This window comes from Hordeum vulgare, chromosome 4H, assembly GCF_904849725.1.
Source record: "Hordeum vulgare subsp. vulgare chromosome 4H, MorexV3_pseudomolecules_assembly, whole genome shotgun sequence".
Taxonomy (NCBI): Eukaryota; Viridiplantae; Streptophyta; class Magnoliopsida; order Poales; family Poaceae; genus Hordeum; species Hordeum vulgare.
The window spans coordinates 451,951,915-451,967,494 of record NC_058521.1 but is presented as its reverse complement, the minus strand read 5'-3'; positions in this window follow the sequence as shown (position 1 = coordinate 451,967,494).

Genomic DNA, 15,580 nt, shown 5'->3' with positions numbered 1-15,580 from the left:
ACTGACTTCCTTGTGGATAAGTGTGTTCAACATTATATTCTTACCCATACATTCACACATGGATTCCTTTATCTCTCTAGTACTTCTAGAGTTTTATTTAAGCTTTATGACAAAGCCTTTAGCATGAGTCCGGAAGAATTTTCTTTCGCATGAAACCTCCCACTTTGGAGCTCACTTGATAAACCAACAAAATCTAATTATAATTTGGTCCTTGAAAGCCTATGTGTTGGAGAAAATAGAGGAGTGACGCAGGCTAGAATTAAAAGCATTCAGTTTCCCTCTATTCGTTACTTTACACCATTTAATGGGAAATGTGTAGTATGGAAACAAGATTGCAGTGTGTTATGTGCTCGTGATTTGAGCCTTATTCACACTGCTGTTACTGGTGAACAACACTATAACCTTGGTGCAATTGTTGCCTGAAGGTTACATTCCAACTCTAGCAACGGAGAATTGTATGAAGTAATTTATGCCTCCCGCATAGCCACACAATTGGGGTTGCTCACTTGGCAGAAGAGGTAGCCAGGAATGCCCCAACAAGCCACCATTTCAACCACTTCTGAGACTACCATTGGTGATTACCAAGCTAGGAAAAATCCTAAGCTTGGGGGAGTACATATTTCTCACCGACATTACATTCATGTTCACACACTTAATATATATTGTCGGTGTTCACCCTCTTTCATTGTATATCCATGTTAGCTTTATTTTTCCGCTTTCTTCTTGATTATTTGAAAAACTTTAGAAAATGCAAAAAAAATCCTCTCTTATTTTTGGTTTTTCTTTACAGTTTAATTAGTTGTTGCATTAAAATAAAACCCAAAAATATTTCTTCGTTCTTGTTGGGAGCTTTCCTCTGTAAGTAGTTTTCCACGTTCTTGTTTTCCCTTAGTTTATTTTTCTTGCTTAAAGAAAAAGAAGCTCCAAAAATATTTCAGTGTGTTTCCCTGAATTTCTTTTCCTTTTGTTGAGTCATGAAAAGGGAATACCATGATGAAAATGATGAGTGGCTCTCATATGCTTTGTTGTCGGTCTAACGAAGAGCCAATATTACCATGTCTTCTCCTTTGTTTAAAGGAGCCACTACAACAAACACCCCCATATACCAACGCATATGTAGCAACGAATTATAGCATGCATTGCTGTTGGGTTAACCCTCCCACCTCCCCACGAGCCATGACTGCCTCTAACCTCTATCCACCAAACCACCACCACCACCTCATCCGCCAAATATTATGCATCTAAGGATGAAAGAAAAAAATCTCTTCGCCGCCTCTCTCCCCCGATTCCTCTTCCTCCTCCACCATCGATTCCAGGTAGCTCCGTCGCTCCCCTGAACTGCTATTCCCGATTCGGATCCACCCTTTTCTTCTCCTCTAATCTGCCGCCTCTGTGATGTCCTGCGCACCCCTGCCCACGACCCCGCTGAAACCCTAGTCACCATAGGTCGCCGGCGCAGCTTTGGCGCCTCCGGTTTGTCGGCCCACCACTCCGCATGTCTGCACAAACGGAGTGACTATCGGCTCGGGTTCAGTGGTGCTGCGCTGCCTCAGCTACCACGACTCTAACATCAACGGTTCAGTAAGGCACTGACCCCCCCTGTTCTCTTACCTTCGCTCGTGTTAGGTGTGTCTTGGCCATCATGCCAACGTTGTTTCTTTTCTAGCAATCTTGACGATGATCTATGCTACCTTGATCAATCGGGTTATCGATGCGTCCATGCCCCCTCCACGGCCTAAGTTCTCTTCTGCAATTGTGTTCGCACTGAAATAACAGGTTCTAAGTACTAAGTACAGGGAATCAGTGTGTACTTTACTAATGTACGACTGCTTTTTTGCTAATAACAGCTTCATGACATGGCAAAACAATGAGATGTATTCAGTAAGATCTTTTTTTTAGATTATATTTTGTAACTTCTTCATTCAGCTTGGTACATAAGTTTTTATCTTCTATATTTAGGTCACAAAACTCTGCAGCTCTAAGTAATGCTAAGTTTCTAACAATGCCTTACAATTTTGATAGCATTTATTTGGGACTGACTGGCACTATACAACTTTATTTGCTTGTTTCCAATGTTATCCTATTTCAGTTTCCTAACATACTGAAGATCCCAGATGTGTTTTCTCCAGTTTGTATTTGAGACTTCATTTATGACACGTATGCTGTAGCAGCTGGATAGCTCAAATGTGTGGCACGGGTCTTTGTTTACATAATTTAGTTGCACTTTCCTGCACCATCTGGGCATGCTAAATTTAAGTTGAAAGTGTTCAACCTATAGGATAAATTCAAGTTTAATGTTCAATATGAGTGGTTTGCTATAAGTGCTTATTTAGCTGACTGGTAGTTCTAAAAGGCATCCTCCTTCCAAAGCCAATTTTCTTATATTTTAGGGGAAAACAAATATTTAGTAAACATGCATGTAAATCTTGGTCTCGAAATCTATATTTCACCTTAATATTGTGTCATTCACAGTTACGAATGCAAGCTGGGTTTTATTATATGTTCAATAGCAGAGGAGAATGCACACTGTGAATACTACACTAGTATATCATTGCGTCCGAGTGATGATATTTCCAAAAATCTAAATGCTGACTTTCACTTCTCATGAATAAAATGTAACTTCCTTTTATTTGCTACAGTGCGTGCTTCGCATGATGTACTGATGTTATTGATGTCTATTTAGTGGTGAGAAGATTACACAAATCTCGATCTGAGGTCTATTGGATTCTGCTCGTGAGTGTCATCCTATCTGAACCATATTTTTGGTTTCTAAATAAAGTACTTTTCATATATCACATCAGAAATGAACTAGGGATTCTAGATGATGTTAAGGCGGCCATTTTCTACTTTTGAGGACAGGTGGGTGAGTAATTAAGATGAGCATTCTGTTTTCTTATGCGTGGATGCTTTGCTTCTTTTTTTAGTTTAACTCATGGCAGCTAATTGCACAGCTCTGAACTTGCTGCATGCATTTCTCTTGATTTTAACTTCGAGAACATCCGATTTCCAAAATGCTTTGTAATTATTTGTATTTTTGGACCAGCCATCTACCAATGTCGCCCCATCTGAAGCTGCACAAAAGATGCGCCGCCATATAGATAAGCTTCTGTCACCCCACAATGACGTGTTTTTCACTGGTTTCGTGAATGTGAAACAAAAATTGAACTTGATGCCACTAAAGTTAAATTAGGTACAACCATCTAGCATAATCAAGCACATCAATTGTCTAAGAAAAAATGTACGCTTATATGTAATTTATATATTTTTTCCATCCTATACCAATGATCAATGTTGTAATAAGCTTACTGCACAGTTCATTCAGATTTCAGTATATAACAGACTATACACATGTTTTTTAATTTTTTAATAATACATAACATAAAATTTTCAAATAGCTATGATAGAAATAGTTCCCAATACGTGAATCCACAAAGGAAGTTTACACTGATTTGCACTTACTATGATAGAAATGATCTAAATCTTTAAATAACAACGACTCTGAAAGTATTTAGCGTGTCACACCCATAAAAACGTGAAGTTATTTTTATTGTGAAGCTATTTTGATTTAGCAAATCAAACTTACCAGAATATGCAATTTGCAAGTCTGGATGTGAGGCGAACAACATGCTCATCTACTTCTATGTAATGCAACCAACCTAGATCAGTAACCATTCTAACGCTACATTAGAAAAATATGATTTGTTGATACGACCACTTAAAAATGTCAAAAGTAATTGTCATGCAACTACATTATGAGGCCTTCAGTCTTTGTATGTCCCCCCTCTATTCAATTGTATTGCTCTATTGGCCACATTTTTTCTTTCTCTAATGGTACGTTACTCATGTGAGTTTTATTTTTGATGTAGATTACCAAGATAAATAGAGGGTGCATGTCTAAGTTGTTTCTGGCAAGGCGGAGGATGGGACTACTATCAAGATAGTTTTATGTTATTTTTTTAGAATACCATCTTCTTGGTCAGTGTATAGAAAATGATGTGATGTCATTTTTAGGGTGAACATACAGAAAATCATGTGTTTACTCTTTGGATTTTGTTCTATGTAATGCAACCAATCAGATTCAATATATGAGGTCTTCCTATTTACTGATTTGTCACTCATGTGCACCCTCAGTATTAACCCAATAATTTTTGTTGGTAATATATAAAATACTGGTAATTGTTCATGCCATGCATTAATGCTTGCACCAATAGGTTTATGTCCATTCCAAACTAGGTATGTGCAACCACCAATGCATATGAAGCGTTGTTGTCTTGTCAATATATGTGTTGCTACCTTGCAACACTATTCACATTGGTTACCAACGCAATTAGATGTGTTGTTCTAGGCCCTTGCAACGCCACCAACGGCAACGCATATACATCCGTTGGTGTTGATCTCAGCAATGCTTATATGGACATTCCACAATGCATCGATGCGTTGCTGAGGGGGGGTTCTTGTTGTAGTGAGCCCTGCAGATTCCATCTTAGTCCACGGTACCCTTTTCCTTTTATTATCACATCATTCGGTCATGCAAGTAAAAGGCAATAATGACCATATTTGATGAAGTGATCGTGGCAAAGGAAACGGGTATGAACTCTTATTGTCTTTTGTTTTTTGTAAATATGTTGGCTCGTTCGATCCTTATTCAGTATATCATGAGTGACTATGTTGTGATGAAAATTAGAGATCGTAGCTTTTCATGACATGCTTAAATATCTAGAAGTTGGTAATGATTTACCTTGTGTGTCAACTTCATTAAAAACGTTATGATGTGATATGGTAGTGTGGTGTTTTCCTCTCAGTAATTCGAGTGGTTTGACTTAGCCCATGTGCAAATGTGTAGTTGATTCAAAACCAATGCATCCTTCGTGATATTTAAATTGAGAGTGTTTACATCTTACTCATGCTTTGTCCAAACTTGATTGTTTTCAATGCATGTTCATGACCGTTGTTTCTCTCTAGTTGATCGCTTCCCAATCTTGTGCTAGCATCCACGTGTACTAAGCGGGAATGCTGCTTGTGCATCCAATATCCTTAAAACCAAGTTATCCCACATGAGTCCACCATACCTACCTATATGTGGTATTACCATGTCGTTCCAAGTAAATTTGCATGTGCCAGCTCTAAATATTCAAACAAACATCTGTTTTGTGTACTCGTACCACTCATGGAGCGACTGGGCAATGGATATCTCCCATGCTAAGTAAGTTACACTCACGACGGGCGTTTACTCGCCATCATTGCATGAAAGAGGTTAGTAACAAGGATGCCTAGTCATGCTTAATCGAAATTAAATTAAAACAAAACTTCTTGAGAAAGTAGTGTGTTGGAGGGCACCCGTGAATTCGGCTAGCCCTGGTTGTGTATGGATGGTGGATAGTGATGGTGTAATGGACTAGGGGGTACTCACCACGTCGTCTACCAACTAGTAGGCTGGGCCGAGGACCCCCATGGCGGTTCACTGATCAGCTAGTTCGGACAGCCCATGATGCATACAAGGGAGATTCCACAAGACTTGGTGCACAAGACAAGGACTCCTCTAAACCCTAGGCATACGGTACATTATATAAACCGAGGCTAGACTAGTCAACAGACAATCTCATATTCATTACTACAGTCTCGTGGTATATATCTGTACTATGTACTATTCCATACCAATACAATCAAAGGATGACGTAGGGTATTATCTCCTTGAGAGAGCCCAAACATGGGGAAAATCTTGTGTCCATGTTACCATCGCTCCAAGACGCCTAGCTTAGAACCCCTACTACGAGATATGTCGGATTCAACACCGACGTTGATGCTTTCATTCAGAGCCTCCTGACAGTCACCGTGGTGCGATGGGAATTCGGATCGTCTTCAGCATGATCTACGCGTCAGAATCGAGCTTTGTTGTCGACGTCGGCATCTTCGTTTCCGGCTCGACTGGTCACCTCGGCTGGACCGAGGACAGCCTCCGCATTGGATCATCAAGATCGGACGGATATTTTCATTGTCATCATCTCCAATCTCTATTAAGATCACAAGGAATCATCCATGGAGCTTGGGGGCTCGATGTTAACATCGTCCTCGGGAAACCGTGCAGGTTTACTAGACAGCGACTCGTGTTCGTCATCCCTGCTTCCTCGGCCATCGCTTTCATGATTGCTTCCGTGGAATTGTGCGGAATTGGGTCTACAATATCCCTGTAAATTTCATCATGTTCCGATGGAGGAAGCTCCCGCAAACTCCGATCTACCAAACCGTGTCGAATATGAACGAGAATTTGGATGAGTTTAGGGAGAGGAGTCCAGCGGCTAGCTTGGAGATCGCTTGCAAGATCCCATCGTTCATCGGCTGCGGAATCCTCATACCAATCACCCCACAAAATTTCAGCTTGAATGGGATATTGGACATCCTTTTTGGAGAATTGTTTTTCTAGGGCATTGTGTGTTGTCTTTAAACACGTGCCCAACAATTTTAAGTCTTTTCCGACGCGATCTTTACCATCGTGTTGATGTCGAACCGATCCGACTACGTTGCTCCATGGCTACCAACATGCGGCAACTCGACTATGTCATCGATCCATCGACCCGACGACAACCATCTCAAATCATCATCTCGGCGAGCCGACCAAGTGTTCGACGTCGTGCAGGACAACTATTTGTCAAGGCAACATCATCGCCCCATGGATTCAATGGATTGGGCGCACCGCCATCACTACGCGGTCACTTTAGCAAACCGGCATTGATCGTGTCACAAATTCTGACCTGTGGTAGCATCGCCACACTGTCGCTTCATCAAGCTGACATCCATTACGTCGACCTGCTTCGACACGTAGGTTGGCATGGGGGCTCTACCGTCAACTTACCGACTTCTTCATCACCTCGGCTAGACCGAGGGTTTCACCATCTCTTCGTCAACCTACTCTCGGTACTTCGCCTTCACCATCGACCAGATCCTTGCATCATGCAACATCGTGCTTCACGCTGATGCGGCCGATTATCTTGAAATGATCAATAGCCTTTCCCCAGGACATAAGATCAAGTTCGGCAGCCTAGAGTACGTCGTTGACGCCCAGGGCGATCTATTCGTTTTCGGGTTCACGGCCTCTCCCGATGAGCCCGGACATTCTGAAGCTTTAACTTCGGGCCTCCTCCTCAGCCCTGTTTCTGGATCGACCCCTATCCTGGATTAGGCTTTGAGCTCGGATTCGATAACTGCGTTCGGAACATGGGCTCGACCCCTATCCTGGATTCGGCTTTGAGCTCGGATCCGATGACTGCATCTGGAAACATGGGCTCGACCCTTACACTGGATTCGGCTTCGAGCTTGGACCGAATATCGGGGCTTGACCTTGGCCGTGTACGCTCCTTGTGCTCAAGCGTCAGGGATCATCAAGCTTCCCCTAAAGGCTACTCCTATATCAACGCATGAAGGCATTAGCTTGTTGGAAATATGCCCTAGAGGCAATAATAAAATGGTTATTATCATATTTCCTTGTTCATGATAATTGTCTATTTTTCATGCTATAATTGTATTAACAGGAAACAGTAATACATGTGTGAATAAATAGATCACAATGTGTCCCTAGCAAGCCTCTAGTTGGCTAGCTCGTTGATGAATAGATGACCATGGTTTCCTGATCATGAACATTGGATGTCATTGATAACGGGATCACATCATTAGGAGAATAATGTGATGGACAAGACCCAATCCTAAGCATAGCACTAGATCGTGTTGTTCATATGCTAAAGCTTTTCTAATGTCAAGTATCTTTTCCTTCGACCTTGAGATTGTTCAAATCCCGGATACCGTAGGAGTGCTTCCGATGTATCAAACGTCATAACGTAACTGGGTGACTACGGGTATCTTCGAAAGTATCTGTTGGGTTGGTACGAATCGAGATCGGGATTTGTCACTCCGTGTGACGGAGAGGTATCTCTGTGCCCACTCGGTAGAACATCATCATAATGAGCTCAATGTGACTAAGGAGTTAGTCATGGGGTGATGTGCTACGGAACGAGTAAAGAGACTTGTCGGTAACGAGACTGAACAAAGTATAGAATACCGACGATCGAATCTTGGGCAAGTTCTATACCGATAGACAAAGGGAATTGTATACGGGATTGATTGAATCCTTGACATCGTGGTTCATTCGATGAGATCATCGTGGAATATGTGGGAACCACCATGGGTATCCAGACCCCGCTGATGGTTATTGGTCGGAGAGGTGTCTCGGTCATGTCTACATGCCTCCCGAACACGTTGGGTCTACACACATAAGGTTCGATGACGCTAGGGTTATAGGGAATTGTTGTACGAGATTACCGAAGGTTGTTCGCAGTCCCAGATGAGATCCCGGACGTCACGAGGAGCTCCGGAATAGTCCGGAGGTAAATATTGATATATAGGTTGGATGGGTTTGGACGCCGGAAATGTTTTTGGCACCACCGGCAACGTGCCGCTAGCACCGGAATGGTTCCTCGGGCACACCGGGAGGGGCCACCAGCCCCAGGAGGCTTCATGGGCCAAGTGTGAGAGGGAACTAGCCCTTATGTGGGCTGGTGCGCCCCCCACACGCAGCCCAAGGCGCACAAGAGGGGAAGGAGGGGAAACCCTAGGCGCTGCTGGGCCTAAGGCCCGCCTAGGGGTGCGCCACCCCCTCTCCTCCACTGGCCGCCGGCCAGCCCCTCCCATCTAGGGTTTCCACACACTTTGGGGGTGGGAACCCTAAAGGGTGCGCCACCCTCCCCTTCTCCCTATATATAGTGAGGCTTTTTTCTGTTTTGAGAATGGAACTCTTTCTCTCTCGGCGCAGCCCTGCTTCTCCTCTCCCTCCTCTCCCACGGTGCTTGGCGAAGCCCTGCCGAGAGACCTCGTAGCTCCACCGCCACCATGTTGTCGTGCTGCCGGAGATCTTCCCCAACCTCTCCCTCCTCCTTGCTGGTTCAAGGTGCAGGAGACGTCACCGGGCTGCATGTGTGTTGAACACGGAGGTGCCGTGGTTCGGCACTAGATCGGAATCACACCGCGATCTGAATCGCAGCGAGTACGACTCCATCAACCGCGTTCTAGCAACGCTTCCGCTTAGCGATCTTCAAAGGTACGAAGATGCTCTCACCCATCTCTCGTTGCTGGTTTCTCCATAGGAAGATCCATGTATGGCATAGGAAAATTTTGAATATTTGCTACGTTGCCCAACAGTGGCATCGGAGCCAGGTTTTCTATGCGTAGATTCTTTGCACGAGTAGACCACAAAGGTTGTGGGCGCTGATTTTTGTCAATTGCTTATCACTACTAGTCTTATTCCTTTCCGGTGGTATTGTGGGATGAAGCGACCCGGACCGACATTACACGTACGCTTACGTGAGACAGGTTCCACCACCTGACATGCACATGGTGCATAAGGTGCCTAGCGGGTGACTGTCTCTCCTACTCTAGTCGGATTGGATTTGATGAAAAGGGTCCTTATGAAGGGTAAATAGCTTTGTCATATCAACGCTGTGGTTGTCACGTAGGTAAGAAGGCATTCTTGCTAGAAAACCAAATCAGCCACGTAAAACTTGCAACAACAATTAGAGGACGTCTAACTTGTTTTTGCAGGGTATGACATGTGATGTGATATGGCCAAAGGATGTGATGTTACATGTGTGATGTATGAGATGATCATGTTCTTGTAATAGGATTCACGACTTGCATGTCGATGAGTATGACAACCGGCAGGAGCCACAGGAGGTGTCTTAATTTATTGTATGAGATGCAACACCATGTTTTTACTACTTTTACTTCATTGCTAACGGTTAGTTGTAGTAGTAGTAGTAGTAGTAATAGTTGGTGTGACAACTTCACGAAGACACAATGATGGAGATCATGGTGTCACGCCGGTGACGATGATGATCATGCGATGCCCGAAGATGGAGATCGAAGGAGCAAAGATGATAATGGCCATATCATGTCACTATATGATTGTATGTGATGTTTATCATGTTTTCCATCTTATTGCTTAGAACGACGGTAGCATAATAAGATGATCCCTCATAAAATTTCAAGAATGTATTCCCCTAAGTGTGCACCGTTGCGAAGGATCGTTGTCTCGAAGCACCACGTGATGATCGGGTGTGATAGATTCCAACGTTCGCATACAACGGGTGTAAGCCAGATTTACATACGCAAAACACTTAGGTTGACTCGACGAGCCTAGCATGTACAGACATGGCCTCGAATATGAGAGACCGTAAGGTCGAACATGAGTCGTATGGTTGATACGATCAGCATGGAGATGCTCACCATCGACGACTAATCCGTCTCACGTGATGATCGGACACAGGTTAGTCGACATGGATCATGTAACACTTAGATGACTAGAGGAATGTCGATTTAAGTGTGAGTTCATACATAATTTGATTAGATGAACTTAATTGTCATGAACTTAGTCTAAATGTTATCTTTACAAATATTGTAGATCCAATGGCCAACGCACCTGTCAACCTCAATTTCAACACGTTCCTAGAGAAAACTAAGCTGAAAGATGATGGTAGCAACTATGCGGACTGGGTCCGTAACTTGAAGCTCATCCTCATTGCATCCAAGAAGGCCTATGTCCTTGATGCGTCGCTAGGTGACCCTCCTATTCCCGCGGCAGCCCAAGACGTTCAGAACGTCTGGCAAACGCGGAGTGATGACTACTCTCTGGTTAGGTGTGGCATGCTATACAGTTTAGAACCGGGGCTCCAAAGGCGTTTTGAGCAACACGGAGCATATGAGATGTTCTAGGAGCTGAAACTAGTTTTTCAAGATCATGCCCAGATCGAGAGATATGAAGTCTCCCATATGTTCTTTAGCTGGAAGATGGAGGAGAACAATTCTGTTAGTGAGCATATACTCAGAATGTCTGGGTTGCACGGTCGTCTGACTCGACTTGGAGTCGAACTTCCGGATGACGCTATAATTGACAGAATCCTCCAGTCTCTCCCACCAAGCTACAAGGTTTTTGTGTTGAACTACAACATGCAAGGGATGGAGAAGAGCATTCCTGAGTTGTACTCGATGCTAAAATCTGCAGAAGTAGAAATCAAGAAAGAGCATCAAGGGTTGATGGTCAATAAGGCCACCAGTTTCAAAAAGGGCAAGGGTAAGAAGAACTTCAAGAAAGACGGCAAAGCTGTTGCCACGCCCGGTAAGCCAGTTGCCGAGAAGAATAAAAAGAATGGACCCAAGCCTTAGACTGAGTGCTACTATTGCAAGAGAACCGGTCACTGGAAGCGGAACTGCCCCAAGTACTTAGCGGATAAGAAGGCCGGCAACGTCAAAAGTATATATGATATACATGTTATTGATGTGTACCTTACCAGCGCTCGTAGTAGCTCCTGGGTATTTGATACCAGTGTTGTTGCTCACATTTGCAACTCAAAGCAGGAACTGCGGAATAAACGGAGGCTGGCCAAGGACGAGGTGACGATGCGCGTCGGGAATGGTTCCATGGTCGATGTGATCGCCGTCGGCACGCTACCTCTACATCTACCTTCGGGATTAGTTTTAAACCTTAATAATTGTTATTTAGTACCAGCTTTGAGCATGAACATTGTATCAGGGTCTTGCTTAATGCGAGACAGCTACTCATTTAAGTCAGAGAATAATGGTTGTTCTATTTACATTTGTGATATGTTCTATGGTCATGCTCCGCTGGTGAATGGTTTATTCTTGACGAATCTCCATCGTGATGTTACACATATTCAAAGTGTGAATACCAAAAGATGTAAGGTTGATAATGATAGTCCCACATACTTGTGGCACTGCCGCCTTGGCCATATCGGTGTCAAGCGCATGAAGAAACTCCATACTGATGGACTGTTAGAGTCTCTTGATTTTGAATCATTTGACACATGCGAACCGTGCCTCATTGGAAAGATGACTAAGACTCCGTTCTCAGGAGTGATGGAGTGAGCAACCGACTTATTGGAAATAATACATACTAATGTATGCGGTCCAATGAACGTTGAAGCTCGCGGTGGCTATCGTTATGTTCTCACTCTCACTGATGATTTGAGTAGGTATGGATATATCTACTTGATGAAGCACAAGTCTTAGACATTTGAAAAGTTCAAAGAATATCGGAGTGAGGTTGAGAATCAACATGACAAGAAAATAAAGTGTCTACGGTCTGATCGTGGAGGAGAATATTTGAGTCACGAGTTTGGCACACACCTAAGGAAATGTGGAATTGTTTCACAACTGACGCCGCCTGGCACACCGCAACGTAACGGAGTGTATGAACATCGTAATCGCACTTTATTAGATATGATGCGATCTATGATGTCTCTTACCGACTTACCGCTATCATTTTGGGATACACATTGGAAACTGCAGCATTCATTTTAAATAGGGCACCGCCTAAATCCATTGAGACGACATCGTATGAATTATGGTTTGGCAAGAAACCTAAGCTGTCGTTTCTAAAAGTTTGGGGCTGCGATGCTTATGTGAAGAAACTTCAACCAGAAAAGCTCGAACCCAAAGCGGAGAAATGTGTATTCCTAGGATACCCTAAGGAAGCTATTGGGTATACCTTCTATCTTAGATCCAAAGGTAAAATCTTTGTTGCCAAGAACGGATCCTTTCTAGAGAAAGAGATTCTCTCAAAAGAAGTAAGTGGGAGGAAAGTAGAACTTGATGAGGTAATTGTACCCCCTCTCGAGTCGGAGAGTAGCGCAGCGCGGGAAAATGTTCCTGTGGCGCCTACACCAACCGAAGAGGAAGTTAATGATGATGATCATGAAGCTTCAGATCAAGTTGCTACTGAACCACGGAGGTCCACAAGGATACGTTCCGCACCAGAGTGGTACGGCAACCCTGTGATGGAGATCATGTTGTTAGACAACGGTGAACTTTCGAACTATGAAGAAGAAATGGCGGGCCCAGATTCCAACAAATGGCTTGACGCCATGAAATCCGAGATAGGATCCATGTATGAGAACAAAGTATGGGCTTTGGTGGACTTGCCCAATGATCAACGAGCCATAGAAAATAAATGGATCTTCAAGAAGAAGACTGACGCAAATGGTAATGTGACCGTTTATAAAGCTTGACTTGTTGCAAAGGGTTTTCGACAAATTCAGGGAGTTGACTACGATGAGACTTCCTCTCCCGTAGCGAAGCTGAAGTTAGTCTGAATCATGTTAGCAATTGCCGCTTTTCATGATTATGAAATTTGGCAAATGGACGTCGAAACAGCGTTCCTTAACGAGTATCTTAAGGAAGAGTTGTATATGATGCAACCAGAAGGTTTTGTCGATCCTAAGAGTCCTAACAAGGTATGCAAGCTCTAGTGCTCCATCTATGGGCTGGTGCAAGCATCTTGGAGTTGGAACATGTCGGAGTTGGAACATCATGAATGAGTGGGAGCTCTGTAGCTTTTCTCATACTATATGTGGATGACATATTATTGATGGGGAATGATATAGGGTTATTGGAGAGCATAAAGGCCCACTCGAATAAGAGTTTTTCAATGAAGGACCTTGGAGAAGCTGCATACATATTAGGCATCAAGATCTATAGAGATAGATCGAGACGCCTCATAGGTCTTTCACAAAGTACATACCTTGACAAGATATTGAAGAAGTTCAATATGGAAAACTCGAAGAAGGGGTTCTTGCCAGTTTTGCAAGGTATGAGATTGAATAAGACTCAGACACCGACCACGATATCAGATACAGAGAAGATGAGTATTGTCCCCTATGCTTCAGCCATGGGCTCTCTAATGTATGCCATGCTGTGTACCAGACCTGATATAAATCTTGCCATGAGTTTGGTAGGAAGGTACCAAAGTGATCCCGGTATGGAACACTGGACAGCGGTCAATAATATCCTTAAGTACTTGAAAAGGACTAAGGAGATGTTTCTCATTTATGGAGGTGATGAAGAGCTCATCGTAAAGGGTTACGCCGATGCTAGCTTCGACACATATCCGGATAACTCTAAGTCACAGACCGGATATGTGTATGTTCTGAATGGTGGGGCAGTTAGCTGGTGCAGCAGCAAGCAAGACGTCGTGGCAGCATCTACATGTGAAGCGGAGTACATAACTGCTTCGGAAGCAGCTCATGAAGTGATCTGGATGAAGGAGTTCATCATCGACCTTGGAGTGGTTCCAAGCACGTCAGGTCCGATGACACTCTTCTGTGATAACACTGGAGCCATTGCCATACCCAAGGAGCCCAGATTTCACAGGAAGAACAAGCACATCCGACACTGCTATAACTCCATCCAGGACCAGGTCTAGAGAGGAGTCATAGATATTTGTAAAGTACACAGGGATCTGAATATTGCACACCCGTTGACTAAACCTCTTCCACGAGAAAAACATGATCAACACCACAATGCTATGGGTGTTCGATTCATCACAATGTAACTAGATTATTGACTCTAGTGCAAGTGAGAGACTCTTGGAAATATGCCCTAGAGGCAATAATAAAATGGTTATTATCATATTTCCTTGTTCATGATAATCGTCTATTGCTCATGCTATAATTGTATTGACAGGAAACAGTAATACATGTGTGAATAAATAGATCACAATGTGTCCCTAGCAAGCCTGTAGTTGGCTAGCTTGTTGATTAATAGATGATCATGGTTTCCTGATCATGGACATTGGATGTCATTGATAACGGGATCACATCATTAGGAGAATGATGTGATGAACAAGACCCAATCCTAAGCATAGCACTAGATCGTGTTGTTCGTATGCTAAAGCTTTTCTAATGTCAAGTATATTTTCCTTCGACCGTGAAATTATGCAACTCCCGGATACCGTAGGAGTTCTTTGGGTGTATCAAACGTCACAACGTAACTGGGTGACTATAAAGGTGTACTACGGGTATCTCCGAGAGTATCTGTTGGGTTGGTACGAATCGAGATCGGGATTTGTCACTCCGTGTGATGGAGAGGTTTCTCTTGGCCCCGGTAGAACATCATCATAATGAGCTCAATGTGACTAAGGAGTTAGTCACGGGGTGATGTACTACGGAACGAGTAAAGAGACTTGCCGGTAATGAGATTGAACAAAGTATAGGGATACCGACGATCGAATCTTGGGCAAGTTTTGTACCGATAGACAAAGGGAATTGTATACGGGATTGATTGAATCCTTGAGGTCGTGGTTCATCTGATGAGATCATCGTGGAACATGTGGGAACTTCCATGGGTATCCAGACCCCGCTGATGGTTATCGGCCGGAGAGGTGCCTCGATCATGTCTGCATGCCTCCCTAACCCGTAGGGTCTACACACTTAAGCTTCGATGACGCTAGGGTTATAGGGAATTGTTGTACGGGGTTACCGAAGGTTGTTCGGAGTCCCAGATGAGATCCCGGACGCCACGAGGAGCTCCGGAATAGTCCGGAGGTAAAGATTGATATATAGGTTGGATGGGTTTGGACGCCGGAAATGTTTCGGGCACCACCGGCAACGTGCCGGGACCACCGGAAGGGTTCCGGGGGCCCACCGGGAGGGGCCACCCGCCCCGGGAGGCTTCATGGGCCAAGTGTGAGAGGGAACCAGCCCCTAGGTGGGTTGGTGCGCCCTCCACACCCAGCCCAAGGTGC